Consider the following 26,910-nt stretch of genomic DNA (forward strand, 5'->3'; position numbering starts at 1 on the left):
CTGAAACCACCAGTAAGGTGAAAATCAACACCAACAAATGGTTAGAGGGGAACCTGGAAATTTTAAAACGTCATTATGATGATTTGCTGGTCTTTTTACTGAGCGACTTACCTGTGATGGATGAGGAGGCTTTCCGATTGGCGGTGGGCTGGGGCAGGTTGAGATATAAACGCAAATTCACAACAACATCAGTGAAAACATTGCGGGATATACTTACCTCCCCGGGAGAAAGTCCATCTTCTCAAACCCTCCAACCAGATCCGGAGGCCTTTCCACCATTGCCTGCATCCACAGGGAGAGGGGGCACAGCCCCAACCAGGCTGGGGCCCCCCATCAGTGTTGTCGCCCAGGGGCATGGATACTTACCTTTGGTAGGGATGAGGGAAACTTTAGAGGCCTCTGGAACATCTCCTGTGGGTAAAACAAAGAACATCAAAGGGTCACATGGGTTAAGCACAATTGGAACTACCTTACTTACCTTTAAGGAGGCCCTGAACAACACATCTGGGGCCTCTGAAATTGTGAGGGAGAGGGTCCAAGTTGCCCCCAGTAGTGGCAGTGAGGTGGCAATTGGCTTGGCTATTGCCAGCCCACCCGCAGGATTGGAGACCAGTTTCTCTCCCAAAGTGCTGTTGACGCGGCTGAGTGACACCGAGGTGGATCTAAGGGGTCCTAATCCCACCCTGACCCTGAACCCTAACCCCAACCCTCCCTTCCCTATACTTAACCCTCCCCCCTCCCCAAACCCCATGGCGGAGGAAAGGGGACTTAACCCCTCCCTGACCCCTTATCCTAACCCCAACCCCTCCTTCCCCATACCTCACCCCAACCCTCCCTCCTCCCCCCTCCCCCTTTCCCTTCCCCTTGACCCTACTTACCGTCACGCTCTCAGCCAGTCACAGCCAAAGGTCCTCCTCAGAGAGGAGCCCGTTATCCATCCGACCTGTTGGAGGAAAATACATGATTGGAATCTAGACGTAGTGAAACCCATAGTGGTACTGGGGGACAAGAATCTTTCGGCTATCCCTACTTTTAAGGATGAACATATCCAGGTTGACAGTTTCCCAGGGGCAAACTGCCATCATTTAAGGGGGATACTGGAGAAGCTGACGCCGAACCCAAACACAGAACATGTGATTCTGTCAGTGGGGATGGTGAACTGTCTGGATAGACAGAAACCCAGGACCACAGTGAAACAGCTGCAGCAGCTTGGGAAAACCTGTCAAAGGAAATTTCCCAAAGCCGTGATCTACGTGCCACTCATTAATTTTTCAGACAGGTTGGCTAAGGACCAGCAAAAATTATTTGAAGCTTTTAACGCATACATTGCTTTTAATGCATACATTGATAATGAATCTCCTTTTATAACGTTACCTGAGATGGATCAACGCCAATTCCAGGTAACGGGACGGGATCCGGTTCTCTGGACCACTGAAACCGCAGAGACAATGTTAAAATTATGGATTGGTGATTTATTAATATGAACATCTAAAGGTTGTATACCCCCTGCTGTCTTCCAGGTGGGAGGTGAGGGATTCCTGTGGAAGGAGAAAAAGTGATTTAACAATATCAGGAATCAGAAAAAAGTGTATATATGCACATACCTTCTTACCTGGGATACTTACCTGTGGTGACCAGTGGGGGGCAGAAAGGTTCCTGTAGGACAAAAAAAGAAAGAAGATCAACACAGATCTACAGTATAGGGTATTTAGTCTTTTACTTACCTGGGATACTTACCTACTAGGATACCTACCTTGATGGGAATATAATCCTCCTCTTCACCTTTTTCCTGGGGATGAAAAAAACCATAAAATATAAGCATAAGACTTGTGCCAGTGCAACTCTAGCCCTTGATTGGGCTAAGACCTTCCCAAACCTAACCCAGCCAGAGCCTAGTCTAGTGTTTTATCTTTTGGAAAATAATTTTAAATTTCCCCCTTGCTCTATTTTTTTAAGAGGTTTTAGATAGGAATTAAGTCATTGGTAACTTTTATAAAGAAAGTGTTGGGCCTAATTAAGTCTTAATTGAACACAAGAGGGTGTGAGGGGGGTATGGCAGATTGGCCAATCAGAAACCACAGGAAGTGGCCAAGCCCCCTCCCCTTCTCCAGTACTTAACTTCCTGTCTGCCTTATCCAACTCAGTTCTCCTCTGAGGAAGCCTTATGAAGGTGAAACGTTAGGAGCTTCCACTTTTATTCTTTTACTCTTTTATTCTTTTATGGGGGGCAAAAACTTTTAGAGTGCATTTTAAACTATGGTTTTATTCAGAGTGGACCCAGTCCATCTTTGAACCCTTTTTAGTCTTTTGTTTTAAACAAACAGTTGCATATATTTGCACCCAGTACTTGGCACTTTATGAGCAGGGGAGAGAACCCTGGTTGGCTCAGTTCCCTCTTTGTGTGGGGTGAGTGTGTGGGTGTGGGTGTGTGGTGCACTTACCTTATTCCTGGTTGGAACCTTTTGTTCATAAAGCACAGTGTGCAGTTCTATAGGGACTGACCAAGGAAGGGGCCATCTTCACCCTGCACAGGTGTCATTGGGGCAAAAAAAGACAACCCTTGTAGTAAGGGCTCTCTTTAGAAAGGCTTTTCTAAAGGCCATCATTTTCTATGTGCAATAAAAGGACTAAATATGAAAATACCATAGGCAATAGATGCACTTTATTTATGTCTAAACAATTTTATTGAGACATTTTAGAAATACTTTTAGCAGTTTTAGCGGTTTTACTTTTTATAAGGAGTATGGAAGTGGGACCAACAGAAACAGGAAACGGGAGAAACCATCCCAAATGCCTGAATGTCCCACTGGCCAAAATCTATTTTAAACTTCTCCAAGCTCTGCATCACACAGAGATCCTGGATGATTCCATCTCCAAGGGGTCCTGTCCAAGAGGGATGCAGAGGCAGGTTAATAAATTAACAACTTTTATTAAGCCTGCGTCCCCCTCGTCTGAAACCACCAGTAAGGTGAAAATCAACACCAACAAATGGTTAGAGGGGAACCTGGAAATTTTAAAACGTCATTATGATGATTTGCTGGTCTTTTTACTGAGCGACTTACCTGTGATGGATGAGGAGGCTTTCCGATTGGCGGTGGGCTGGGGCAGGTTGAGATATAAACGCAAATTCACAACAACATCAGTGAAAACATTGCGGGATATACTTACCTCCCCGGGAGAAAGTCCATCTTCTCAAACCCTCCAACCAGATCCGGAGGCCTTTCCACCATTGCCTGCATCCACAGGGAGAGGGGGCACAGCCCCAACCAGGCTGGGGCCCCCCATCAGTGTTGTCGCCCAGGGGCATGGATACTTACCTTTGGTAGGGATGAGGGAAACTTTAGAGGCCTCTGGAACATCTCCTGTGGGTAAAACAAAGAACATCAAAGGGTCACATGGGTTAAGCACAATTGGAACTACCTTACTTACCTTTAAGGAGGCCCTGAACAACACATCTGGGGCCTCTGAAATTGTGAGGGAGAGGGTCCAAGTTGCCCCCAGTAGTGGCAGTGAGGTGGCAATTGGCTTGGCTATTGCCAGCCCACCCGCAGGATTGGAGACCAGTTTCTCTCCCAAAGTGCTGTTGACGCGGCTGAGTGACACCGAGGTGGATCTAAGGGGTCCTAATCCCACCCTGACCCTGAACCCTAACCCCAACCCTCCCTTCCCTATACTTAACCCTCCCCCCTCCCCAAACCCCATGGCGGAGGAAAGGGGACTTAACCCCTCCCTGACCCCTTATCCTAACCCCAACCCCTCCTTCCCCATACCTCACCCCAACCCTCCCTCCTCCCCCCTCCCCCTTTCCCTTCCCCTTGACCCTACTTACCGTCACGCTCTCAGCCAGTCACAGCCAAAGGTCCTCCTCAGAGAGGAGCCCGTTATCCATCCGACCTGTTGGAGGAAAATACATGATTGGAATCTAGACGTAGTGAAACCCATAGTGGTACTGGGGGACAAGAATCTTTCGGCTATCCCTACTTTTAAGGATGAACATATCCAGGTTGACAGTTTCCCAGGGGCAAACTGCCATCATTTAAGGGGGATACTGGAGAAGCTGACGCCGAACCCAAACACAGAACATGTGATTCTGTCAGTGGGGATGGTGAACTGTCTGGATAGACAGAAACCCAGGACCACAGTGAAACAGCTGCAGCAGCTTGGGAAAACCTGTCAAAGGAAATTTCCCAAAGCCGTGATCTACGTGCCACTCATTAATTTTTCAGACAGGTTGGCTAAGGACCAGCAAAAATTATTTGAAGCTTTTAACGCATACATTGCTTTTAATGCATACATTGATAATGAATCTCCTTTTATAACGTTACCTGAGATGGATCAACGCCAATTCCAGGTAACGGGACGGGATCCGGTTCTCTGGACCACTGAAACCGCAGAGACAATGTTAAAATTATGGATTGGTGATTTATTAATATGAACATCTAAAGGTTGTATACCCCCTGCTGTCTTCCAGGTGGGAGGTGAGGGATTCCTGTGGAAGGAGAAAAAGTGATTTAACAATATCAGGAATCAGAAAAAAGTGTATATATGCACATACCTTCTTACCTGGGATACTTACCTGTGGTGACCAGTGGGGGGCAGAAAGGTTCCTGTAGGACAAAAAAAGAAAGAAGATCAACACAGATCTACAGTATAGGGTATTTAGTCTTTTACTTACCTGGGATACTTACCTACTAGGATACCTACCTTGATGGGAATATAATCCTCCTCTTCACCTTTTTCCTGGGGATGAAAAAAACCATAAAATATAAGCATAAGACTTGTGCCAGTGCAACTCTAGCCCTTGATTGGGCTAAGACCTTCCCAAACCTAACCCAGCCAGAGCCTAGTCTAGTGTTTTATCTTTTGGAAAATAATTTTAAATTTCCCCCTTGCTCTATTTTTTTAAGAGGTTTTAGATAGGAATTAAGTCATTGGTAACTTTTATAAAGAAAGTGTTGGGCCTAATTAAGTCTTAATTGAACACAAGAGGGTGTGAGGGGGGTATGGCAGATTGGCCAATCAGAAACCACAGGAAGTGGCCAAGCCCCCTCCCCTTCTCCAGTACTTAACTTCCTGTCTGCCTTATCCAACTCAGTTCTCCTCTGAGGAAGCCTTATGAAGGTGAAACGTTAGGAGCTTCCACTTTTATTCTTTTACTCTTTTATTCTTTTATGGGGGGCAAAAACTTTTAGAGTGCATTTTAAACTATGGTTTTATTCAGAGTGGACCCAGTCCATCTTTGAACCCTTTTTAGTCTTTTGTTTTAAACAAACAGTTGCATATATTTGCACCCAGTACTTGGCACTTTATGAGCAGGGGAGAGAACCCTGGTTGGCTCAGTTCCCTCTTTGTGTGGGGTGAGTGTGTGGGTGTGGGTGTGTGGTGCACTTACCTTATTCCTGGTTGGAACCTTTTGTTCATAAAGCACAGTGTGCAGTTCTATAGGGACTGACCAAGGAAGGGGCCATCTTCACCCTGCACAGGTGTCATTGGGGCAAAAAAAGACAACCCTTGTAGTAAGGGCTCTCTTTAGAAAGGCTTTTCTAAAGGCCATCATTTTCTATGTGCAATAAAAGGACTAAATATGAAAATACCATAGGCAATAGATGCACTTTATTTATGTCTAAACAATTTTATTGAGACATTTTAGAAATACTTTTAGCAGTTTTAGCGGTTTTACTTTTTATAAGGAGTATGGAAGTGGGACCAACAGAAACAGGAAACGGGAGAAACCATCCCAAATGCCTGAATGTCCCACTGGCCAAAATCTATTTTAAACTTCTCCAAGCTCTGCATCACACAGAGATCCTGGATGATTCCATCTCCAAGGGGTCCTGTCCAAGAGGGATGCAGAGGCAGGTTAATAAATTAACAACTTTTATTAAGCCTGCGTCCCCCTCGTCTGAAACCACCAGTAAGGTGAAAATCAACACCAACAAATGGTTAGAGGGGAACCTGGAAATTTTAAAACGTCATTATGATGATTTGCTGGTCTTTTTACTGAGCGACTTACCTGTGATGGATGAGGAGGCTTTCCGATTGGCGGTGGGCTGGGGCAGGTTGAGATATAAACGCAAATTCACAACAACATCAGTGAAAACATTGCGGGATATACTTACCTCCCCGGGAGAAAGTCCATCTTCTCAAACCCTCCAACCAGATCCGGAGGCCTTTCCACCATTGCCTGCATCCACAGGGAGAGGGGGCACAGCCCCAACCAGGCTGGGGCCCCCCATCAGTGTTGTCGCCCAGGGGCATGGATACTTACCTTTGGTAGGGATGAGGGAAACTTTAGAGGCCTCTGGAACATCTCCTGTGGGTAAAACAAAGAACATCAAAGGGTCACATGGGTTAAGCACAATTGGAACTACCTTACTTACCTTTAAGGAGGCCCTGAACAACACATCTGGGGCCTCTGAAATTGTGAGGGAGAGGGTCCAAGTTGCCCCCAGTAGTGGCAGTGAGGTGGCAATTGGCTTGGCTATTGCCAGCCCACCCGCAGGATTGGAGACCAGTTTCTCTCCCAAAGTGCTGTTGACGCGGCTGAGTGACACCGAGGTGGATCTAAGGGGTCCTAATCCCACCCTGACCCTGAACCCTAACCCCAACCCTCCCTTCCCTATACTTAACCCTCCCCCCTCCCCAAACCCCATGGCGGAGGAAAGGGGACTTAACCCCTCCCTGACCCCTTATCCTAACCCCAACCCCTCCTTCCCCATACCTCACCCCAACCCTCCCTCCTCCCCCCTCCCCCTTTCCCTTCCCCTTGACCCTACTTACCGTCACGCTCTCAGCCAGTCACAGCCAAAGGTCCTCCTCAGAGAGGAGCCCGTTATCCATCCGACCTGTTGGAGGAAAATACATGATTGGAATCTAGACGTAGTGAAACCCATAGTGGTACTGGGGGACAAGAATCTTTCGGCTATCCCTACTTTTAAGGATGAACATATCCAGGTTGACAGTTTCCCAGGGGCAAACTGCCATCATTTAAGGGGGATACTGGAGAAGCTGACGCCGAACCCAAACACAGAACATGTGATTCTGTCAGTGGGGATGGTGAACTGTCTGGATAGACAGAAACCCAGGACCACAGTGAAACAGCTGCAGCAGCTTGGGAAAACCTGTCAAAGGAAATTTCCCAAAGCCGTGATCTACGTGCCACTCATTAATTTTTCAGACAGGTTGGCTAAGGACCAGCAAAAATTATTTGAAGCTTTTAACGCATACATTGCTTTTAATGCATACATTGATAATGAATCTCCTTTTATAACGTTACCTGAGATGGATCAACGCCAATTCCAGGTAACGGGACGGGATCCGGTTCTCTGGACCACTGAAACCGCAGAGACAATGTTAAAATTATGGATTGGTGATTTATTAATATGAACATCTAAAGGTTGTATACCCCCTGCTGTCTTCCAGGTGGGAGGTGAGGGATTCCTGTGGAAGGAGAAAAAGTGATTTAACAATATCAGGAATCAGAAAAAAGTGTATATATGCACATACCTTCTTACCTGGGATACTTACCTGTGGTGACCAGTGGGGGGCAGAAAGGTTCCTGTAGGACAAAAAAAGAAAGAAGATCAACACAGATCTACAGTATAGGGTATTTAGTCTTTTACTTACCTGGGATACTTACCTACTAGGATACCTACCTTGATGGGAATATAATCCTCCTCTTCACCTTTTTCCTGGGGATGAAAAAAACCATAAAATATAAGCATAAGACTTGTGCCAGTGCAACTCTAGCCCTTGATTGGGCTAAGACCTTCCCAAACCTAACCCAGCCAGAGCCTAGTCTAGTGTTTTATCTTTTGGAAAATAATTTTAAATTTCCCCCTTGCTCTATTTTTTTAAGAGGTTTTAGATAGGAATTAAGTCATTGGTAACTTTTATAAAGAAAGTGTTGGGCCTAATTAAGTCTTAATTGAACACAAGAGGGTGTGAGGGGGGTATGGCAGATTGGCCAATCAGAAACCACAGGAAGTGGCCAAGCCCCCTCCCCTTCTCCAGTACTTAACTTCCTGTCTGCCTTATCCAACTCAGTTCTCCTCTGAGGAAGCCTTATGAAGGTGAAACGTTAGGAGCTTCCACTTTTATTCTTTTACTCTTTTATTCTTTTATGGGGGGCAAAAACTTTTAGAGTGCATTTTAAACTATGGTTTTATTCAGAGTGGACCCAGTCCATCTTTGAACCCTTTTTAGTCTTTTGTTTTAAACAAACAGTTGCATATATTTGCACCCAGTACTTGGCACTTTATGAGCAGGGGAGAGAACCCTGGTTGGCTCAGTTCCCTCTTTGTGTGGGGTGAGTGTGTGGGTGTGGGTGTGTGGTGCACTTACCTTATTCCTGGTTGGAACCTTTTGTTCATAAAGCACAGTGTGCAGTTCTATAGGGACTGACCAAGGAAGGGGCCATCTTCACCCTGCACAGGTGTCATTGGGGCAAAAAAAGACAACCCTTGTAGTAAGGGCTCTCTTTAGAAAGGCTTTTCTAAAGGCCATCATTTTCTATGTGCAATAAAAGGACTAAATATGAAAATACCATAGGCAATAGATGCACTTTATTTATGTCTAAACAATTTTATTGAGACATTTTAGAAATACTTTTAGCAGTTTTAGCGGTTTTACTTTTTATAAGGAGTATGGAAGTGGGACCAACAGAAACAGGAAACGGGAGAAACCATCCCAAATGCCTGAATGTCCCACTGGCCAAAATCTATTTTAAACTTCTCCAAGCTCTGCATCACACAGAGATCCTGGATGATTCCATCTCCAAGGGGTCCTGTCCAAGAGGGATGCAGAGGCAGGTTAATAAATTAACAACTTTTATTAAGCCTGCGTCCCCCTCGTCTGAAACCACCAGTAAGGTGAAAATCAACACCAACAAATGGTTAGAGGGGAACCTGGAAATTTTAAAACGTCATTATGATGATTTGCTGGTCTTTTTACTGAGCGACTTACCTGTGATGGATGAGGAGGCTTTCCGATTGGCGGTGGGCTGGGGCAGGTTGAGATATAAACGCAAATTCACAACAACATCAGTGAAAACATTGCGGGATATACTTACCTCCCCGGGAGAAAGTCCATCTTCTCAAACCCTCCAACCAGATCCGGAGGCCTTTCCACCATTGCCTGCATCCACAGGGAGAGGGGGCACAGCCCCAACCAGGCTGGGGCCCCCCATCAGTGTTGTCGCCCAGGGGCATGGATACTTACCTTTGGTAGGGATGAGGGAAACTTTAGAGGCCTCTGGAACATCTCCTGTGGGTAAAACAAAGAACATCAAAGGGTCACATGGGTTAAGCACAATTGGAACTACCTTACTTACCTTTAAGGAGGCCCTGAACAACACATCTGGGGCCTCTGAAATTGTGAGGGAGAGGGTCCAAGTTGCCCCCAGTAGTGGCAGTGAGGTGGCAATTGGCTTGGCTATTGCCAGCCCACCCGCAGGATTGGAGACCAGTTTCTCTCCCAAAGTGCTGTTGACGCGGCTGAGTGACACCGAGGTGGATCTAAGGGGTCCTAATCCCACCCTGACCCTGAACCCTAACCCCAACCCTCCCTTCCCTATACTTAACCCTCCCCCCTCCCCAAACCCCATGGCGGAGGAAAGGGGACTTAACCCCTCCCTGACCCCTTATCCTAACCCCAACCCCTCCTTCCCCATACCTCACCCCAACCCTCCCTCCTCCCCCCTCCCCCTTTCCCTTCCCCTTGACCCTACTTACCGTCACGCTCTCAGCCAGTCACAGCCAAAGGTCCTCCTCAGAGAGGAGCCCGTTATCCATCCGACCTGTTGGAGGAAAATACATGATTGGAATCTAGACGTAGTGAAACCCATAGTGGTACTGGGGGACAAGAATCTTTCGGCTATCCCTACTTTTAAGGATGAACATATCCAGGTTGACAGTTTCCCAGGGGCAAACTGCCATCATTTAAGGGGGATACTGGAGAAGCTGACGCCGAACCCAAACACAGAACATGTGATTCTGTCAGTGGGGATGGTGAACTGTCTGGATAGACAGAAACCCAGGACCACAGTGAAACAGCTGCAGCAGCTTGGGAAAACCTGTCAAAGGAAATTTCCCAAAGCCGTGATCTACGTGCCACTCATTAATTTTTCAGACAGGTTGGCTAAGGACCAGCAAAAATTATTTGAAGCTTTTAACGCATACATTGCTTTTAATGCATACATTGATAATGAATCTCCTTTTATAACGTTACCTGAGATGGATCAACGCCAATTCCAGGTAACGGGACGGGATCCGGTTCTCTGGACCACTGAAACCGCAGAGACAATGTTAAAATTATGGATTGGTGATTTATTAATATGAACATCTAAAGGTTGTATACCCCCTGCTGTCTTCCAGGTGGGAGGTGAGGGATTCCTGTGGAAGGAGAAAAAGTGATTTAACAATATCAGGAATCAGAAAAAAGTGTATATATGCACATACCTTCTTACCTGGGATACTTACCTGTGGTGACCAGTGGGGGGCAGAAAGGTTCCTGTAGGACAAAAAAAGAAAGAAGATCAACACAGATCTACAGTATAGGGTATTTAGTCTTTTACTTACCTGGGATACTTACCTACTAGGATACCTACCTTGATGGGAATATAATCCTCCTCTTCACCTTTTTCCTGGGGATGAAAAAAACCATAAAATATAAGCATAAGACTTGTGCCAGTGCAACTCTAGCCCTTGATTGGGCTAAGACCTTCCCAAACCTAACCCAGCCAGAGCCTAGTCTAGTGTTTTATCTTTTGGAAAATAATTTTAAATTTCCCCCTTGCTCTATTTTTTTAAGAGGTTTTAGATAGGAATTAAGTCATTGGTAACTTTTATAAAGAAAGTGTTGGGCCTAATTAAGTCTTAATTGAACACAAGAGGGTGTGAGGGGGGTATGGCAGATTGGCCAATCAGAAACCACAGGAAGTGGCCAAGCCCCCTCCCCTTCTCCAGTACTTAACTTCCTGTCTGCCTTATCCAACTCAGTTCTCCTCTGAGGAAGCCTTATGAAGGTGAAACGTTAGGAGCTTCCACTTTTATTCTTTTACTCTTTTATTCTTTTATGGGGGGCAAAAACTTTTAGAGTGCATTTTAAACTATGGTTTTATTCAGAGTGGACCCAGTCCATCTTTGAACCCTTTTTAGTCTTTTGTTTTAAACAAACAGTTGCATATATTTGCACCCAGTACTTGGCACTTTATGAGCAGGGGAGAGAACCCTGGTTGGCTCAGTTCCCTCTTTGTGTGGGGTGAGTGTGTGGGTGTGGGTGTGTGGTGCACTTACCTTATTCCTGGTTGGAACCTTTTGTTCATAAAGCACAGTGTGCAGTTCTATAGGGACTGACCAAGGAAGGGGCCATCTTCACCCTGCACAGGTGTCATTGGGGCAAAAAAAGACAACCCTTGTAGTAAGGGCTCTCTTTAGAAAGGCTTTTCTAAAGGCCATCATTTTCTATGTGCAATAAAAGGACTAAATATGAAAATACCATAGGCAATAGATGCACTTTATTTATGTCTAAACAATTTTATTGAGACATTTTAGAAATACTTTTAGCAGTTTTAGCGGTTTTACTTTTTATAAGGAGTATGGAAGTGGGACCAACAGAAACAGGAAACGGGAGAAACCATCCCAAATGCCTGAATGTCCCACTGGCCAAAATCTATTTTAAACTTCTCCAAGCTCTGCATCACACAGAGATCCTGGATGATTCCATCTCCAAGGGGTCCTGTCCAAGAGGGATGCAGAGGCAGGTTAATAAATTAACAACTTTTATTAAGCCTGCGTCCCCCTCGTCTGAAACCACCAGTAAGGTGAAAATCAACACCAACAAATGGTTAGAGGGGAACCTGGAAATTTTAAAACGTCATTATGATGATTTGCTGGTCTTTTTACTGAGCGACTTACCTGTGATGGATGAGGAGGCTTTCCGATTGGCGGTGGGCTGGGGCAGGTTGAGATATAAACGCAAATTCACAACAACATCAGTGAAAACATTGCGGGATATACTTACCTCCCCGGGAGAAAGTCCATCTTCTCAAACCCTCCAACCAGATCCGGAGGCCTTTCCACCATTGCCTGCATCCACAGGGAGAGGGGGCACAGCCCCAACCAGGCTGGGGCCCCCCATCAGTGTTGTCGCCCAGGGGCATGGATACTTACCTTTGGTAGGGATGAGGGAAACTTTAGAGGCCTCTGGAACATCTCCTGTGGGTAAAACAAAGAACATCAAAGGGTCACATGGGTTAAGCACAATTGGAACTACCTTACTTACCTTTAAGGAGGCCCTGAACAACACATCTGGGGCCTCTGAAATTGTGAGGGAGAGGGTCCAAGTTGCCCCCAGTAGTGGCAGTGAGGTGGCAATTGGCTTGGCTATTGCCAGCCCACCCGCAGGATTGGAGACCAGTTTCTCTCCCAAAGTGCTGTTGACGCGGCTGAGTGACACCGAGGTGGATCTAAGGGGTCCTAATCCCACCCTGACCCTGAACCCTAACCCCAACCCTCCCTTCCCTATACTTAACCCTCCCCCCTCCCCAAACCCCATGGCGGAGGAAAGGGGACTTAACCCCTCCCTGACCCCTTATCCTAACCCCAACCCCTCCTTCCCCATACCTCACCCCAACCCTCCCTCCTCCCCCCTCCCCCTTTCCCTTCCCCTTGACCCTACTTACCGTCACGCTCTCAGCCAGTCACAGCCAAAGGTCCTCCTCAGAGAGGAGCCCGTTATCCATCCGACCTGTTGGAGGAAAATACATGATTGGAATCTAGACGTAGTGAAACCCATAGTGGTACTGGGGGACAAGAATCTTTCGGCTATCCCTACTTTTAAGGATGAACATATCCAGGTTGACAGTTTCCCAGGGGCAAACTGCCATCATTTAAGGGGGATACTGGAGAAGCTGACGCCGAACCCAAACACAGAACATGTGATTCTGTCAGTGGGGATGGTGAACTGTCTGGATAGACAGAAACCCAGGACCACAGTGAAACAGCTGCAGCAGCTTGGGAAAACCTGTCAAAGGAAATTTCCCAAAGCCGTGATCTACGTGCCACTCATTAATTTTTCAGACAGGTTGGCTAAGGACCAGCAAAAATTATTTGAAGCTTTTAACGCATACATTGCTTTTAATGCATACATTGATAATGAATCTCCTTTTATAACGTTACCTGAGATGGATCAACGCCAATTCCAGGTAACGGGACGGGATCCGGTTCTCTGGACCACTGAAACCGCAGAGACAATGTTAAAATTATGGATTGGTGATTTATTAATATGAACATCTAAAGGTTGTATACCCCCTGCTGTCTTCCAGGTGGGAGGTGAGGGATTCCTGTGGAAGGAGAAAAAGTGATTTAACAATATCAGGAATCAGAAAAAAGTGTATATATGCACATACCTTCTTACCTGGGATACTTACCTGTGGTGACCAGTGGGGGGCAGAAAGGTTCCTGTAGGACAAAAAAAGAAAGAAGATCAACACAGATCTACAGTATAGGGTATTTAGTCTTTTACTTACCTGGGATACTTACCTACTAGGATACCTACCTTGATGGGAATATAATCCTCCTCTTCACCTTTTTCCTGGGGATGAAAAAAACCATAAAATATAAGCATAAGACTTGTGCCAGTGCAACTCTAGCCCTTGATTGGGCTAAGACCTTCCCAAACCTAACCCAGCCAGAGCCTAGTCTAGTGTTTTATCTTTTGGAAAATAATTTTAAATTTCCCCCTTGCTCTATTTTTTTAAGAGGTTTTAGATAGGAATTAAGTCATTGGTAACTTTTATAAAGAAAGTGTTGGGCCTAATTAAGTCTTAATTGAACACAAGAGGGTGTGAGGGGGGTATGGCAGATTGGCCAATCAGAAACCACAGGAAGTGGCCAAGCCCCCTCCCCTTCTCCAGTACTTAACTTCCTGTCTGCCTTATCCAACTCAGTTCTCCTCTGAGGAAGCCTTATGAAGGTGAAACGTTAGGAGCTTCCACTTTTATTCTTTTACTCTTTTATTCTTTTATGGGGGGCAAAAACTTTTAGAGTGCATTTTAAACTATGGTTTTATTCAGAGTGGACCCAGTCCATCTTTGAACCCTTTTTAGTCTTTTGTTTTAAACAAACAGTTGCATATATTTGCACCCAGTACTTGGCACTTTATGAGCAGGGGAGAGAACCCTGGTTGGCTCAGTTCCCTCTTTGTGTGGGGTGAGTGTGTGGGTGTGGGTGTGTGGTGCACTTACCTTATTCCTGGTTGGAACCTTTTGTTCATAAAGCACAGTGTGCAGTTCTATAGGGACTGACCAAGGAAGGGGCCATCTTCACCCTGCACAGGTGTCATTGGGGCAAAAAAAGACAACCCTTGTAGTAAGGGCTCTCTTTAGAAAGGCTTTTCTAAAGGCCATCATTTTCTATGTGCAATAAAAGGACTAAATATGAAAATACCATAGGCAATAGATGCACTTTATTTATGTCTAAACAATTTTATTGAGACATTTTAGAAATACTTTTAGCAGTTTTAGCGGTTTTACTTTTTATAAGGAGTATGGAAGTGGGACCAACAGAAACAGGAAACGGGAGAAACCATCCCAAATGCCTGAATGTCCCACTGGCCAAAATCTATTTTAAACTTCTCCAAGCTCTGCATCACACAGAGATCCTGGATGATTCCATCTCCAAGGGGTCCTGTCCAAGAGGGATGCAGAGGCAGGTTAATAAATTAACAACTTTTATTAAGCCTGCGTCCCCCTCGTCTGAAACCACCAGTAAGGTGAAAATCAACACCAACAAATGGTTAGAGGGGAACCTGGAAATTTTAAAACGTCATTATGATGATTTGCTGGTCTTTTTACTGAGCGACTTACCTGTGATGGATGAGGAGGCTTTCCGATTGGCGGTGGGCTGGGGCAGGTTGAGATATAAACGCAAATTCACAACAACATCAGTGAAAACATTGCGGGATATACTTACCTCCCCGGGAGAAAGTCCATCTTCTCAAACCCTCCAACCAGATCCGGAGGCCTTTCCACCATTGCCTGCATCCACAGGGAGAGGGGGCACAGCCCCAACCAGGCTGGGGCCCCCCATCAGTGTTGTCGCCCAGGGGCATGGATACTTACCTTTGGTAGGGATGAGGGAAACTTTAGAGGCCTCTGGAACATCTCCTGTGGGTAAAACAAAGAACATCAAAGGGTCACATGGGTTAAGCACAATTGGAACTACCTTACTTACCTTTAAGGAGGCCCTGAACAACACATCTGGGGCCTCTGAAATTGTGAGGGAGAGGGTCCAAGTTGCCCCCAGTAGTGGCAGTGAGGTGGCAATTGGCTTGGCTATTGCCAGCCCACCCGCAGGATTGGAGACCAGTTTCTCTCCCAAAGTGCTGTTGACGCGGCTGAGTGACACCGAGGTGGATCTAAGGGGTCCTAATCCCACCCTGACCCTGAACCCTAACCCCAACCCTCCCTTCCCTATACTTAACCCTCCCCCCTCCCCAAACCCCATGGCGGAGGAAAGGGGACTTAACCCCTCCCTGACCCCTTATCCTAACCCCAACCCCTCCTTCCCCATACCTCACCCCAACCCTCCCTCCTCCCCCCTCCCCCTTTCCCTTCCCCTTGACCCTACTTACCGTCACGCTCTCAGCCAGTCACAGCCAAAGGTCCTCCTCAGAGAGGAGCCCGTTATCCATCCGACCTGTTGGAGGAAAATACATGATTGGAATCTAGACGTAGTGAAACCCATAGTGGTACTGGGGGACAAGAATCTTTCGGCTATCCCTACTTTTAAGGATGAACATATCCAGGTTGACAGTTTCCCAGGGGCAAACTGCCATCATTTAAGGGGGATACTGGAGAAGCTGACGCCGAACCCAAACACAGAACATGTGATTCTGTCAGTGGGGATGGTGAACTGTCTGGATAGACAGAAACCCAGGACCACAGTGAAACAGCTGCAGCAGCTTGGGAAAACCTGTCAAAGGAAATTTCCCAAAGCCGTGATCTACGTGCCACTCATTAATTTTTCAGACAGGTTGGCTAAGGACCAGCAAAAATTATTTGAAGCTTTTAACGCATACATTGCTTTTAATGCATACATTGATAATGAATCTCCTTTTATAACGTTACCTGAGATGGATCAACGCCAATTCCAGGTAACGGGACGGGATCCGGTTCTCTGGACCACTGAAACCGCAGAGACAATGTTAAAATTATGGATTGGTGATTTATTAATATGAACATCTAAAGGTTGTATACCCCCTGCTGTCTTCCAGGTGGGAGGTGAGGGATTCCTGTGGAAGGAGAAAAAGTGATTTAACAATATCAGGAATCAGAAAAAAGTGTATATATGCACATACCTTCTTACCTGGGATACTTACCTGTGGTGACCAGTGGGGGGCAGAAAGGTTCCTGTAGGACAAAAAAAGAAAGAAGATCAACACAGATCTACAGTATAGGGTATTTAGTCTTTTACTTACCTGGGATACTTACCTACTAGGATACCTACCTTGATGGGAATATAATCCTCCTCTTCACCTTTTTCCTGGGGATGAAAAAAACCATAAAATATAAGCATAAGACTTGTGCCAGTGCAACTCTAGCCCTTGATTGGGCTAAGACCTTCCCAAACCTAACCCAGCCAGAGCCTAGTCTAGTGTTTTATCTTTTGGAAAATAATTTTAAATTTCCCCCTTGCTCTATTTTTTTAAGAGGTTTTAGATAGGAATTAAGTCATTGGTAACTTTTATAAAGAAAGTGTTGGGCCTAATTAAGTCTTAATTGAACACAAGAGGGTGTGAGGGGGGTATGGCAGATTGGCCAATCAGAAACCACAGGAAGTGGCCAAGCCCCCTCCCCTTCTCCAGTACTTAACTTCCTGTCTGCCTTATCCAACTCAGTTCTCCTCTGAGGAAGCCTTATGAAGGTGAAACGTTAGGAGCTTCCACTTTTATTCTTTTACTCTTTTATTCTTTTATGGGGGGCAAAAACTTTTAGAGTGCATTTTAAACTATGGTTTTATTCAGAGTGGACCCAGTCCATCTTTGAACCCTTTTTAGTCTTTTGTTTTAAACAAACAGTTGCATATATTTGCACCCAGTACTTGGCACTTTATGAGCAGGGGAGAGAACCCTGGTTGGCTCAGTTCCCTCTTTGTGTGGGGTGAGTGTGTGGGTGTGGGTGTGTGGTGCACTTACCTTATTCCTGGTTGGAACCTTTTGTTCATAAAGCACAGTGTGCAGTTCTATAGGGACTGACCAAGGAAGGGGCCATCTTCACCCTGCACAGGTGTCATTGGGGCAAAAAAAGACAACCCTTGTAGTAAGGGCTCTCTTTAGAAAGGCTTTTCTAAAGGCCATCATTTTCTATGTGCAATAAAAGGACTAAATATGAAAATACCATAGGCAATAGATGCACTTTATTTATGTCTAAACAATTTTATTGAGACATTTTAGAAATACTTTTAGCAGTTTTAGCGGTTTTACTTTTTATAAGGAGTATGGAAGTGGGACCAACAGAAACAGGAAACGGGAGAAACCATCCCAAATGCCTGAATGTCCCACTGGCCAAAATCTATTTTAAACTTCTCCAAGCTCTGCATCACACAGAGATCCTGGATGATTCCATCTCCAAGGGGTCCTGTCCAAGAGGGATGCAGAGGCAGGTTAATAAATTAACAACTTTTATTAAGCCTGCGTCCCCCTCGTCTGAAACCACCAGTAAGGTGAAAATCAACACCAACAAATGGTTAGAGGGGAACCTGGAAATTTTAAAACGTCATTATGATGATTTGCTGGTCTTTTTACTGAGCGACTTACCTGTGATGGATGAGGAGGCTTTCCGATTGGCGGTGGGCTGGGGCAGGTTGAGATATAAACGCAAATTCACAACAACATCAGTGAAAACATTGCGGGATATACTTACCTCCCCGGGAGAAAGTCCATCTTCTCAAACCCTCCAACCAGATCCGGAGGCCTTTCCACCATTGCCTGCATCCACAGGGAGAGGGGGCACAGCCCCAACCAGGCTGGGGCCCCCCATCAGTGTTGTCGCCCAGGGGCATGGATACTTACCTTTGGTAGGGATGAGGGAAACTTTAGAGGCCTCTGGAACATCTCCTGTGGGTAAAACAAAGAACATCAAAGGGTCACATGGGTTAAGCACAATTGGAACTACCTTACTTACCTTTAAGGAGGCCCTGAACAACACATCTGGGGCCTCTGAAATTGTGAGGGAGAGGGTCCAAGTTGCCCCCAGTAGTGGCAGTGAGGTGGCAATTGGCTTGGCTATTGCCAGCCCACCCGCAGGATTGGAGACCAGTTTCTCTCCCAAAGTGCTGTTGACGCGGCTGAGTGACACCGAGGTGGATCTAAGGGGTCCTAATCCCACCCTGACCCTGAACCCTAACCCCAACCCTCCCTTCCCTATACTTAACCCTCCCCCCTCCCCAAACCCCATGGCGGAGGAAAGGGGACTTAACCCCTCCCTGACCCCTTATCCTAACCCCAACCCCTCCTTCCCCATACCTCACCCCAACCCTCCCTCCTCCCCCCTCCCCCTTTCCCTTCCCCTTGACCCTACTTACCGTCACGCTCTCAGCCAGTCACAGCCAAAGGTCCTCCTCAGAGAGGAGCCCGTTATCCATCCGACCTGTTGGAGGAAAATACATGATTGGAATCTAGACGTAGTGAAACCCATAGTGGTACTGGGGGACAAGAATCTTTCGGCTATCCCTACTTTTAAGGATGAACATATCCAGGTTGACAGTTTCCCAGGGGCAAACTGCCATCATTTAAGGGGGATACTGGAGAAGCTGACGCCGAACCCAAACACAGAACATGTGATTCTGTCAGTGGGGATGGTGAACTGTCTGGATAGACAGAAACCCAGGACCACAGTGAAACAGCTGCAGCAGCTTGGGAAAACCTGTCAAAGGAAATTTCCCAAAGCCGTGATCTACGTGCCACTCATTAATTTTTCAGACAGGTTGGCTAAGGACCAGCAAAAATTATTTGAAGCTTTTAACGCATACATTGCTTTTAATGCATACATTGATAATGAATCTCCTTTTATAACGTTACCTGAGATGGATCAACGCCAATTCCAGGTAACGGGACGGGATCCGGTTCTCTGGACCACTGAAACCGCAGAGACAATGTTAAAATTATGGATTGGTGATTTATTAATATGAACATCTAAAGGTTGTATACCCCCTGCTGTCTTCCAGGTGGGAGGTGAGGGATTCCTGTGGAAGGAGAAAAAGTGATTTAACAATATCAGGAATCAGAAAAAAGTGTATATATGCACATACCTTCTTACCTGGGATACTTACCTGTGGTGACCAGTGGGGGGCAGAAAGGTTCCTGTAGGACAAAAAAAGAAAGAAGATCAACACAGATCTACAGTATAGGGTATTTAGTCTTTTACTTACCTGGGATACTTACCTACTAGGATACCTACCTTGATGGGAATATAATCCTCCTCTTCACCTTTTTCCTGGGGATGAAAAAAACCATAAAATATAAGCATAAGACTTGTGCCAGTGCAACTCTAGCCCTTGATTGGGCTAAGACCTTCCCAAACCTAACCCAGCCAGAGCCTAGTCTAGTGTTTTATCTTTTGGAAAATAATTTTAAATTTCCCCCTTGCTCTATTTTTTTAAGAGGTTTTAGATAGGAATTAAGTCATTGGTAACTTTTATAAAGAAAGTGTTGGGCCTAATTAAGTCTTAATTGAACACAAGAGGGTGTGAGGGGGGTATGGCAGATTGGCCAATCAGAAACCACAGGAAGTGGCCAAGCCCCCTCCCCTTCTCCAGTACTTAACTTCCTGTCTGCCTTATCCAACTCAGTTCTCCTCTGAGGAAGCCTTATGAAGGTGAAACGTTAGGAGCTTCCACTTTTATTCTTTTACTCTTTTATTCTTTTATGGGGGGCAAAAACTTTTAGAGTGCATTTTAAACTATGGTTTTATTCAGAGTGGACCCAGTCCATCTTTGAACCCTTTTTAGTCTTTTGTTTTAAACAAACAGTTGCATATATTTGCACCCAGTACTTGGCACTTTATGAGCAGGGGAGAGAACCCTGGTTGGCTCAGTTCCCTCTTTGTGTGGGGTGAGTGTGTGGGTGTGGGTGTGTGGTGCACTTACCTTATTCCTGGTTGGAACCTTTTGTTCATAAAGCACAGTGTGCAGTTCTATAGGGACTGACCAAGGAAGGGGCCATCTTCACCCTGCACAGGTGTCATTGGGGCAAAAAAAGACAACCCTTGTAGTAAGGGCTCTCTTTAGAAAGGCTTTTCTAAAGGCCATCATTTTCTATGTGCAATAAAAGGACTAAATATGAAAATACCATAGGCAATAGATGCACTTTATTTATGTCTAAACAATTTTATTGAGACATTTTAGAAATACTTTTAGCAGTTTTAGCGGTTTTACTTTTTATAAGGAGTATGGAAGTGGGACCAACAGAAACAGGAAACGGGAGAAACCATCCCAAATGCCTGAATGTCCCACTGGCCAAAATCTATTTTAAACTTCTCCAAGCTCTGCATCACACAGAGATCCTGGATGATTCCATCTCCAAGGGGTCCTGTCCAAGAGGGATGCAGAGGCAGGTTAATAAATTAACAACTTTTATTAAGCCTGCGTCCCCCTCGTCTGAAACCACCAGTAAGGTGAAAATCAACACCAACAAATGGTTAGAGGGGAACCTGGAAATTTTAAAACGTCATTATGATGATTTGCTGGTCTTTTTACTGAGCGACTTACCTGTGATGGATGAGGAGGCTTTCCGATTGGCGGTGGGCTGGGGCAGGTTGAGATATAAACGCAAATTCACAACAACATCAGTGAAAACATTGCGGGATATACTTACCTCCCCGGGAGAAAGTCCATCTTCTCAAACCCTCCAACCAGATCCGGAGGCCTTTCCACCATTGCCTGCATCCACAGGGAGAGGGGGCACAGCCCCAACCAGGCTGGGGCCCCCCATCAGTGTTGTCGCCCAGGGGCATGGATACTTACCTTTGGTAGGGATGAGGGAAACTTTAGAGGCCTCTGGAACATCTCCTGTGGGTAAAACAAAGAACATCAAAGGGTCACATGGGTTAAGCACAATTGGAACTACCTTACTTACCTTTAAGGAGGCCCTGAACAACACATCTGGGGCCTCTGAAATTGTGAGGGAGAGGGTCCAAGTTGCCCCCAGTAGTGGCAGTGAGGTGGCAATTGGCTTGGCTATTGCCAGCCCACCCGCAGGATTGGAGACCAGTTTCTCTCCCAAAGTGCTGTTGACGCGGCTGAGTGACACCGAGGTGGATCTAAGGGGTCCTAATCCCACCCTGACCCTGAACCCTAACCCCAACCCTCCCTTCCCTATACTTAACCCTCCCCCCTCCCCAAACCCCATGGCGGAGGAAAGGGGACTTAACCCCTCCCTGACCCCTTATCCTAACCCCAACCCCTCCTTCCCCATACCTCACCCCAACCCTCCCTCCTCCCCCCTCCCCCTTTCCCTTCCCCTTGACCCTACTTACCGTCACGCTCTCAGCCAGTCACAGCCAAAGGTCCTCCTCAGAGAGGAGCCCGTTATCCATCCGACCTGTTGGAGGAAAATACATGATTGGAATCTAGACGTAGTGAAACCCATAGTGGTACTGGGGGACAAGAATCTTTCGGCTATCCCTACTTTTAAGGATGAACATATCCAGGTTGACAGTTTCCCAGGGGCAAACTGCCATCATTTAAGGGGGATACTGGAGAAGCTGACGCCGAACCCAAACACAGAACATGTGATTCTGTCAGTGGGGATGGTGAACTGTCTGGATAGACAGAAACCCAGGACCACAGTGAAACAGCTGCAGCAGCTTGGGAAAACCTGTCAAAGGAAATTTCCCAAAGCCGTGATCTACGTGCCACTCATTAATTTTTCAGACAGGTTGGCTAAGGACCAGCAAAAATTATTTGAAGCTTTTAACGCATACATTGCTTTTAATGCATACATTGATAATGAATCTCCTTTTATAACGTTACCTGAGATGGATCAACGCCAATTCCAGGTAACGGGACGGGATCCGGTTCTCTGGACCACTGAAACCGCAGAGACAATGTTAAAATTATGGATTGGTGATTTATTAATATGAACATCTAAAGGTTGTATACCCCCTGCTGTCTTCCAGGTGGGAGGTGAGGGATTCCTGTGGAAGGAGAAAAAGTGATTTAACAATATCAGGAATCAGAAAAAAGTGTATATATGCACATACCTTCTTACCTGGGATACTTACCTGTGGTGACCAGTGGGGGGCAGAAAGGTTCCTGTAGGACAAAAAAAGAAAGAAGATCAACACAGATCTACAGTATAGGGTATTTAGTCTTTTACTTACCTGGGATACTTACCTACTAGGATACCTACCTTGATGGGAATATAATCCTCCTCTTCACCTTTTTCCTGGGGATGAAAAAAACCATAAAATATAAGCATAAGACTTGTGCCAGTGCAACTCTAGCCCTTGATTGGGCTAAGACCTTCCCAAACCTAACCCAGCCAGAGCCTAGTCTAGTGTTTTATCTTTTGGAAAATAATTTTAAATTTCCCCCTTGCTCTATTTTTTTAAGAGGTTTTAGATAGGAATTAAGTCATTGGTAACTTTTATAAAGAAAGTGTTGGGCCTAATTAAGTCTTAATTGAACACAAGAGGGTGTGAGGGGGGTATGGCAGATTGGCCAATCAGAAACCACAGGAAGTGGCCAAGCCCCCTCCCCTTCTCCAGTACTTAACTTCCTGTCTGCCTTATCCAACTCAGTTCTCCTCTGAGGAAGCCTTATGAAGGTGAAACGTTAGGAGCTTCCACTTTTATTCTTTTACTCTTTTATTCTTTTATGGGGGGCAAAAACTTTTAGAGTGCATTTTAAACTATGGTTTTATTCAGAGTGGACCCAGTCCATCTTTGAACCCTTTTTAGTCTTTTGTTTTAAACAAACAGTTGCATATATTTGCACCCAGTACTTGGCACTTTATGAGCAGGGGAGAGAACCCTGGTTGGCTCAGTTCCCTCTTTGTGTGGGGTGAGTGTGTGGGTGTGGGTGTGTGGTGCACTTACCTTATTCCTGGTTGGAACCTTTTGTTCATAAAGCACAGTGTGCAGTTCTATAGGGACTGACCAAGGAAGGGGCCATCTTCACCCTGCACAGGTGTCATTGGGGCAAAAAAAGACAACCCTTGTAGTAAGGGCTCTCTTTAGAAAGGCTTTTCTAAAGGCCATCATTTTCTATGTGCAATAAAAGGACTAAATATGAAAATACCATAGGCAATAGATGCACTTTATTTATGTCTAAACAATTTTATTGAGACATTTTAGAAATACTTTTAGCAGTTTTAGCGGTTTTACTTTTTATAAGGAGTATGGAAGTGGGACCAACAGAAACAGGAAACGGGAGAAACCATCCCAAATGCCTGAATGTCCCACTGGCCAAAATCTATTTTAAACTTCTCCAAGCTCTGCATCACACAGAGATCCTGGATGATTCCATCTCCAAGGGGTCCTGTCCAAGAGGGATGCAGAGGCAGGTTAATAAATTAACAACTTTTATTAAGCCTGCGTCCCCCTCGTCTGAAACCACCAGTAAGGTGAAAATCAACACCAACAAATGGTTAGAGGGGAACCTGGAAATTTTAAAACGTCATTATGATGATTTGCTGGTCTTTTTACTGAGCGACTTACCTGTGATGGATGAGGAGGCTTTCCGATTGGCGGTGGGCTGGGGCAGGTTGAGATATAAACGCAAATTCACAACAACATCAGTGAAAACATTGCGGGATATACTTACCTCCCCGGGAGAAAGTCCATCTTCTCAAACCCTCCAACCAGATCCGGAGGCCTTTCCACCATTGCCTGCATCCACAGGGAGAGGGGGCACAGCCCCAACCAGGCTGGGGCCCCCCATCAGTGTTGTCGCCCAGGGGCATGGATACTTACCTTTGGTAGGGATGAGGGAAACTTTAGAGGCCTCTGGAACATCTCCTGTGGGTAAAACAAAGAACATCAAAGGGTCACATGGGTTAAGCACAATTGGAACTACCTTACTTACCTTTAAGGAGGCCCTGAACAACACATCTGGGGCCTCTGAAATTGTGAGGGAGAGGGTCCAAGTTGCCCCCAGTAGTGGCAGTGAGGTGGCAATTGGCTTGGCTATTGCCAGCCCACCCGCAGGATTGGAGACCAGTTTCTCTCCCAAAGTGCTGTTGACGCGGCTGAGTGACACCGAGGTGGATCTAAGGGGTCCTAATCCCACCCTGACCCTGAACCCTAACCCCAACCCTCCCTTCCCTATACTTAACCCTCCCCCCTCCCCAAACCCCATGGCGGAGGAAAGGGGACTTAACCCCTCCCTGACCCCTTATCCTAACCCCAACCCCTCCTTCCCCATACCTCACCCCAACCCTCCCTCCTCCCCCCTCCCCCTTTCCCTTCCCCTTGACCCTACTTACCGTCACGCTCTCAGCCAGTCACAGCCAAAGGTCCTCCTCAGAGAGGAGCCCGTTATCCATCCGACCTGTTGGAGGAAAATACATGATTGGAATCTAGACGTAGTGAAACCCATAGTGGTACTGGGGGACAAGAATCTTTCGGCTATCCCTACTTTTAAGGATGAACATATCCAGGTTGACAGTTTCCCAGGGGCAAACTGCCATCATTTAAGGGGGATACTGGAGAAGCTGACGCCGAACCCAAACACAGAACATGTGATTCTGTCAGTGGGGATGGTGAACTGTCTGGATAGACAGAAACCCAGGACCACAGTGAAACAGCTGCAGCAGCTTGGGAAAACCTGTCAAAGGAAATTTCCCAAAGCCGTGATCTACGTGCCACTCATTAATTTTTCAGACAGGTTGGCTAAGGACCAGCAAAAATTATTTGAAGCTTTTAACGCATACATTGCTTTTAATGCATACATTGATAATGAATCTCCTTTTATAACGTTACCTGAGATGGATCAACGCCAATTCCAGGTAACGGGACGGGATCCGGTTCTCTGGACCACTGAAACCGCAGAGACAATGTTAAAATTATGGATTGGTGATTTATTAATATGAACATCTAAAGGTTGTATACCCCCTGCTGTCTTCCAGGTGGGAGGTGAGGGATTCCTGTGGAAGGAGAAAAAGTGATTTAACAATATCAGGAATCAGAAAAAAGTGTATATATGCACATACCTTCTTACCTGGGATACTTACCTGTGGTGACCAGTGGGGGGCAGAAAGGTTCCTGTAGGACAAAAAAAGAAAGAAGATCAACACAGATCTACAGTATAGGGTATTTAGTCTTTTACTTACCTGGGATACTTACCTACTAGGATACCTACCTTGATGGGAATATAATCCTCCTCTTCACCTTTTTCCTGGGGATGAAAAAAACCATAAAATATAAGCATAAGACTTGTGCCAGTGCAACTCTAGCCCTTGATTGGGCTAAGACCTTCCCAAACCTAACCCTAACCCTAACCCTAACCCTAACCCTAACCCTAACCCTACCCTAACCCTAACCCTAACCCTAACCCTAACCCTAACCCTAACCCAGGGCATTGATTGGACATCACGGTCTGCATTGTTGGTGCTGGGGAAGATCGGATGTGACCTCAACCACTTTGCGGACTTTGGTGGTCTGGGTTGTATTATTGTTCAGAGTAGGGATGTGCTTGTGTAACATGATTTCTCTGTGAGACTGCTGGCTCTGGGCTTCTGGATTATGTTGGTCTTAACCTCTATGGTGATTCGGAGTCTGAGAACGATTTTAATTAAGTTTTGATAATCACTCGGAAGATGTTTTTTGCCAACACTCTGGACAGGACGACACAGGAATTCTTCACTCAAGCTCTCTACAGGATTTCTCCATTTTAGAACAATCTTGGGATGGGGAGTGTATGTTACTCACTCTTTTCTACTTTTCCTAGTCTTTCTCTGCCTTCCGTGGGTGTCTACACTATGGGTCACTGCTCTATTTTCTTTCTCCAACTCTTGCCTAAACCCAACCCCCCCCCCCCCCCCCCCCCCTCTCTCCCTACCCTAACCCCACCTACACCCTATCCTAACCCCAACCCTAGACCCCTGGTGGGTCTCTCTTTCTCTCCTAAACCTAACCCTGCTTTCTATCCTAACCCTCTTTTATTCCTAGGACAGGTAAGTATTATTATTATTGACATTCATGTTGTCTTATTGTGAAGCAGCTCAGGTAGGTATTATTATTGACATGAATATTTGATTGTTTGCTAGGTTTTTATTAGTAAAATTGCTTTTTAATGTTAAAGTCGCTAATTTATTGGAAAGTCGCTTTGAGTTGAGGCGTCTGGGCATTCTGTTAGTTTTTCCCATTTCTTCTCAGAACAGCATTGGGTGGGACGGTTTCTCTGTGGACTGGACTTTTTTACAAAATTCAGGTGTTGACGTACCAATTGGACTGGAATCACACACTGGGGATTTGATCAACCCTGGTGGGCCTGCCTATGGTGAGGGTGTCTAGTGTTTCGAAGGCCGAAACACCCAATGATCCTGGGTATACTACTGATGATGTGATTCCACAATTTAGACTCACATTTGGCTTTAATTCTCACTTCTTCTTGACTGACAGACGCTGTGACAGCTATATTTATTTTAGCAATAGGCAGTGTTAGAGTGGTATATCATCCAGAGGGATGTTTATGCCGATGGGCTCCTATTTGCTAAAAAGGTCAGGTTTGACAACAAGGAAACAACAATTGAAGAAGACTTGGACACAGGATGTTGGATGAAGACTGATGGGCTCCCATTTATTAAAAAGGTCAGGTTTGACAACAAGGAAACAACAGCAGTTGAAGAAGACTTGGACACAGGAGGTTGGATGAAGACTGATGGGCTCCCATTTATTAAAAAGGTCAA

The 26,910-nt window shown here is 45.8% G+C and overlaps 9 long non-coding RNA genes across 17 annotated transcripts; all 9 read right to left on the minus strand.

Annotated features, from left to right (window-relative positions):
• Nucleotides 1–23: 23 nt before the first annotated feature.
• Nucleotides 24–2,102, minus strand: LOC124463017. Its single transcript, XR_006955524.1, has 4 exons — nt 1,375–2,102; nt 1,031–1,219; nt 879–943; nt 24–411 (listed from the first exon to the last, which is right to left on the minus strand). It is a non-coding gene; the product is annotated as an uncharacterized LOC124463017 (long non-coding RNA).
• Nucleotides 2,103–2,515: 413 nt separating this feature from the next.
• Nucleotides 2,516–5,053, minus strand: LOC124463015. 2 transcript variants are annotated; one of them, XR_006955521.1, is made up of 5 exons: nt 4,326–5,053; nt 3,982–4,170; nt 3,830–3,894; nt 3,063–3,362; nt 2,516–2,883 (listed from the first exon to the last, which is right to left on the minus strand). It is a non-coding gene; the product is annotated as an uncharacterized LOC124463015 (long non-coding RNA). The 2 variants fall into 2 exon arrangements; XR_006955520.1 differs by having other exon boundaries at nt 2,516–3,362.
• Nucleotides 5,054–5,466: 413 nt separating this feature from the next.
• On the minus strand, nt 5,467–8,004 carry LOC124463010. Of its 2 annotated transcripts, XR_006955511.1 has the most exons (5): nt 7,277–8,004; nt 6,933–7,121; nt 6,781–6,845; nt 6,014–6,313; nt 5,467–5,834 (listed from the first exon to the last, which is right to left on the minus strand). It is a non-coding gene; the product is annotated as an uncharacterized LOC124463010 (long non-coding RNA). The 2 variants fall into 2 exon arrangements; XR_006955510.1 differs by having other exon boundaries at nt 5,467–6,313.
• A 413-nt stretch (nt 8,005–8,417) lies between these two features.
• On the minus strand, nt 8,418–10,955 carry LOC124463013. 2 transcript variants are annotated; one of them, XR_006955517.1, is made up of 5 exons: nt 10,228–10,955; nt 9,884–10,072; nt 9,732–9,796; nt 8,965–9,264; nt 8,418–8,785 (listed from the first exon to the last, which is right to left on the minus strand). It is a non-coding gene; the product is annotated as an uncharacterized LOC124463013 (long non-coding RNA). The 2 variants fall into 2 exon arrangements; XR_006955516.1 differs by having other exon boundaries at nt 8,418–9,264.
• Nucleotides 10,956–11,368: 413 nt separating this feature from the next.
• Nucleotides 11,369–13,906, minus strand: LOC124463009. 2 transcript variants are annotated; one of them, XR_006955509.1, is made up of 5 exons: nt 13,179–13,906; nt 12,835–13,023; nt 12,683–12,747; nt 11,916–12,215; nt 11,369–11,736 (listed from the first exon to the last, which is right to left on the minus strand). It is a non-coding gene; the product is annotated as an uncharacterized LOC124463009 (long non-coding RNA). The 2 variants fall into 2 exon arrangements; XR_006955508.1 differs by having other exon boundaries at nt 11,369–12,215.
• Nucleotides 13,907–14,319: 413 nt separating this feature from the next.
• Nucleotides 14,320–16,857, minus strand: LOC124463014. 2 transcript variants are annotated; one of them, XR_006955519.1, is made up of 5 exons: nt 16,130–16,857; nt 15,786–15,974; nt 15,634–15,698; nt 14,867–15,166; nt 14,320–14,687 (listed from the first exon to the last, which is right to left on the minus strand). It is a non-coding gene; the product is annotated as an uncharacterized LOC124463014 (long non-coding RNA). The 2 variants fall into 2 exon arrangements; XR_006955518.1 differs by having other exon boundaries at nt 14,320–15,166.
• A 413-nt stretch (nt 16,858–17,270) lies between these two features.
• On the minus strand, nt 17,271–19,808 carry LOC124463011. 2 transcript variants are annotated; one of them, XR_006955513.1, is made up of 5 exons: nt 19,081–19,808; nt 18,737–18,925; nt 18,585–18,649; nt 17,818–18,117; nt 17,271–17,638 (listed from the first exon to the last, which is right to left on the minus strand). It is a non-coding gene; the product is annotated as an uncharacterized LOC124463011 (long non-coding RNA). The 2 variants fall into 2 exon arrangements; XR_006955512.1 differs by having other exon boundaries at nt 17,271–18,117.
• Nucleotides 19,809–20,221: 413 nt separating this feature from the next.
• Nucleotides 20,222–22,759, minus strand: LOC124463012. 2 transcript variants are annotated; one of them, XR_006955515.1, is made up of 5 exons: nt 22,032–22,759; nt 21,688–21,876; nt 21,536–21,600; nt 20,769–21,068; nt 20,222–20,589 (listed from the first exon to the last, which is right to left on the minus strand). It is a non-coding gene; the product is annotated as an uncharacterized LOC124463012 (long non-coding RNA). The 2 variants fall into 2 exon arrangements; XR_006955514.1 differs by having other exon boundaries at nt 20,222–21,068.
• Nucleotides 22,760–23,172: 413 nt separating this feature from the next.
• LOC124463016 lies at nt 23,173–25,480 on the minus strand. Of its 2 annotated transcripts, XR_006955523.1 has the most exons (5): nt 24,983–25,480; nt 24,639–24,827; nt 24,487–24,551; nt 23,720–24,019; nt 23,173–23,540 (listed from the first exon to the last, which is right to left on the minus strand). It is a non-coding gene; the product is annotated as an uncharacterized LOC124463016 (long non-coding RNA). The 2 variants fall into 2 exon arrangements; XR_006955522.1 differs by having other exon boundaries at nt 23,173–24,019.
• Between the last annotated feature and the right edge of the window lie 1,430 nt (nt 25,481–26,910).

Source organism: Hypomesus transpacificus, unplaced genomic scaffold, assembly GCF_021917145.1.
Source record: "Hypomesus transpacificus isolate Combined female unplaced genomic scaffold, fHypTra1 scaffold_269, whole genome shotgun sequence".
NCBI lineage: Eukaryota > Metazoa > Chordata > Actinopteri > Osmeriformes > Osmeridae > Hypomesus > Hypomesus transpacificus.